This window comes from Lactuca saligna, chromosome 3 (assembly GCF_052625555.1).
Source record: "Lactuca saligna cultivar CGN05327 chromosome 3, ASM5262555v1, whole genome shotgun sequence".
Lineage (NCBI taxonomy): Eukaryota > Viridiplantae > Streptophyta > Magnoliopsida > Asterales > Asteraceae > Lactuca > Lactuca saligna.
Window position 1 is genome coordinate 118,615,682 of NC_136419.1, and position 3,726 is coordinate 118,619,407.

Consider the following 3,726-nt stretch of genomic DNA (forward strand, 5'->3'; position numbering starts at 1 on the left):
CTATGGACCCATCACACCTGAAACAAAGGGAGGAAATCAATACTTTTTACTAATTGTCCATGATTATTCCAGATACATGTAGGTGTACCTGATCAAAACCAAAGATGAGGCCTTTGGGATGTTCCAGAAATTCAAACTACAAGTGGAGAAGGAGAGTGTCCATACGATCAGGATGCTAAGAACCGACCGTGGGGGAGAATTTAACTCCAACCAATTCTTGGAGTTTTGTGAAGAGGCTGGAATACGACAACAACTAACGACTCCACATACGCCCCAGCAAAATGGCGTAGTGGAACGCCATAATCGAACGGTTCTGGAGATGACGAGATCGCTGCTCAAGGCCATGACGATGCCGGATCAATTCTATGGTGAGGCAGTGACACACTCGGTATACTTGCTGAACAGATTTGGAACAAAGGCACTCAAGGATGTGACCCCATACGAGGCTTGGAAGGGTTCAAAGCCTTTGGTGGCACACCTTAAGGTTTTTGGGTGTGTGGGTTTTGTCAAAAAATTATGGGGCGTATCCAAATTAAGTGACCGGAGTGAAACCATGGTTTATTTGGCGGTGGAAGAAGGAACAAAAGGATATCGACTGTACAATCCCAAGAATCACCGGAATGTAATTGCTATAGATGTCGTCTTTGAAGAATCGGAATCGTCGGCCTGGACTGAAGATACAATAGATGAGCCACTCACTACACCCTACTAGACTAATAACATAGCTAATGTTCTGGCCCAACCTCAATCGGCCCAAGAACAAATGGAAGCAGATGATCCACAGTCAATACCCTTGACGCCGTTACCAAACAACATGCTGGAAGACTTTGAAAACTTGCAGTTGTCACCTGATAGTGATCCACGGTCAACACTTCCAAGCCAATATCCCAGTAATTATGAAGACCCATAGTCGACAGTCTCATTTGATGATACCCCAATAAAGGAATTTCGCTCAATTAATGAAATCTACCAGAATACCGAGAGAATGAGTGATGACGAGGTACGGAGGCTGTATGAACGAAATCAAGAATTGCTGTTAATTGACGATGAACCCACAACATTTGAAAAAGCATCGATTGAAAGAAATTGGAAGCTAGCTATGGAGGCAAAGATGACATTAATCGAGAAAAACAATACATGGGTGTTGACCAAATTGCCACAAAACCAAAAAGCAATTGGGTTAAAGTAGGTATTCAAGGTAAAAAGAAACGTCGCTAGATACGTCATTAAGCACAAGGCCCGGTTAGTCGCTAAAGGATACGTTCAAGAAAAGGGGATTGATTTTGAAGATGCTTTCGCACTAGTGGCTCGTTTGGAAACTATACGACTGATTCTTGCACTAGCAACAAAAGAGAACTGGCTTGTACATCACTTACATGTCAAGTCTGCGTTTCTACACGGTGACCTCAAGGAAGAAGTGTACGTCTCTCAGCCACTAGGGTTCTCAGTCAAAGGAAAGGAGAATATGGTATATCGTCTCCGGAAGGCTCTGTACGGGTTAACACAGGCTCCAAGAGCCTGGAACATGAAGCTAGATCGGTCACTCAAAGAACTAGGCTTCACTAGATGTCCTCAAGAACAAGCAATTTATAAGGTACATAAACCTAACTTAATCCTCATCGTAGGGGTATATGTGGATGACCTTATAGTTACCAGCTCAAGTGGAAAAGAAATCCTAGAATTCAAGAAAAGAATGAAACGGGTGTTTGATATGAGTGACTTGGGACTTCTATCCTATTACTTGGGAATAGAAGTACTTCAAGGGAAGAATGGCATAATGCTCTCACAACAGGGGCATGCAAGGAGGATTCTAAAACTGGCATGAATGGAAGAGTGTAACAGCTCACAATATCCGATGGAATCCAAGTTGAAGCTGACCAAGGATGAATAGGGGGAACCTGTAAATGCAACAAACTACATGAAATTGGTTGGCAACCTAAGATATCTAGTGCATACAAGACCTGATCTGAATTTCAGCATTGGTGTTGTGAGCAGGTATATGCAGAACCCAAAGCAAAGCCATTATGCAGCCATAAATCATATCCTAAGATATGTGAAAGGAACAATACAATATGGTCTAATGTATCGCAGAGGAGGTGATGGTATAGTAGTAGGATATAGTGACAGCAGCTACAGTGATGATCGGGAAGATGGAAGAGGAACCACAGGTGTGGCATACTATTTCTCAGGAAATTTGATAACATGGGCCTCACAAAAGCATCAAACTGTTACTCTAAGCTCATGTGAGACGGAGTACATGGCTGTAACTGCAGCTGCTTGTCAGGGATTGGGGTTGAGAAATTTGTTGAATGATCTTGTTGGAAGAAAAGCTCAAAAGTTGAAGCTACTGGTGGATAACCAATTTGCTATTACACTTATAAAGAATCCAGTTTACCATGGGAGGAGTAAACACATAGATACAAAGTACCATTTCATTCGTATGTGTGTTGAAAGAGAGCAAATTCAGGTGGAGTATGTAAGTGGAGATCAACAAAAGGCAGATGCGTTGACAAAAGCAATGCCAAGAATCAAATTTACTAAAATGAGAGCACTCATAGGTGTGGAATGTCTGAAAAAGAAGGTCAACATTGAGGGGGAGAAATGATAGTCAATGCTGACCAAGTAATCAGGAGAATAAAAGGGCACGTGTGCTACTTGCCCAGTAAAAGATCTGTTGCTATTTTTTCTGTTTTCAGTTGTAATTAGCCTATTTAAAGTTCATTGTTTTAGCTATTAAGTAGATGTAACATTTTCCAATTTTATTCATTCAATAAAGGCAATCATTCGGCTATCTTGTTCCCGTTATACCCTATCAATTTTACTGTTAGATTAACCCTTGCCCACCAACACATGATACACCAAAAACACCCCTTAGATCATAACACTACATCTCACCGAAGTAAGACATACCAATCATTGGCAACTGGCTCCTCAATATGCAATGGGCGCAGTGAAACACTTTTGACAATGGGGTCGTTGCTTTTTGAAAATTTGAACTTGCGATCTTATATGGAGAGTCACGTAGGGTCTTTTAACCTCCATAATATGTAGCTAGCAACCTATATATAGGTTATATAAATGATACTTCATAACATTAGATGATGACTTAGAGATTTCCCGTTGTTGATATGTAGTGATCAAGTTTTAGTTTTCTTTAATCAAAGCAAATAGTTGACTAAGTGGGTCCTGAAACCCACTATAATCATGTTGGATAAGTGATATTTAATGAGTTTACATCATATCAATATTTATTATTATTATTTCGGTTTGGTTTATGTAGATGCCCGGTTGTGATTCCTTTGGAAAAAAGGTCTCATTAACTTTTCTTGTGGGCGTACACTTTCATATTTATAATGGGACAACATTAGATTTCACTTTTAATGCGGTTAGTAGTATTTTTTCGTTGATTGTTTATGCTTTTTGCTTGAATATTATTAGTTGATATTTCGTTTGGTAAATTGTTTTCGATCCAATTTACTTTACTATTCGTTTTTTGGTTTAGTCATTTCATAACATGAACATTTGATCATAGTAAAAACCCAACACTTAACATAAAAAGACATTAAAAGGGTGTTTGGATAAACTTATTTATGACTTATTTTCTGAGTTTATTTTTTATAAGTTCATTTTTTCTGATTTATTTTTTATAAGTTCGGCTTAGTTTAATAATGTAAGTCATAATAAATTCAAAAGTTGAAAAATAAGTTAGAAGAAATGAACTTATAA

The 3,726-nt window shown here is 38.9% G+C and overlaps 1 pseudogene; it reads left to right on the forward strand.

Annotated features, from left to right (window-relative positions):
• Window positions 1–1,918: 1,918 nt before the first annotated feature.
• LOC145035912 (secreted RxLR effector protein 161 pseudogene) lies at window positions 1,919–2,605 on the forward strand (annotated as a pseudogene).
• Window positions 2,606–3,726: the final 1,121 nt, after the last annotated feature.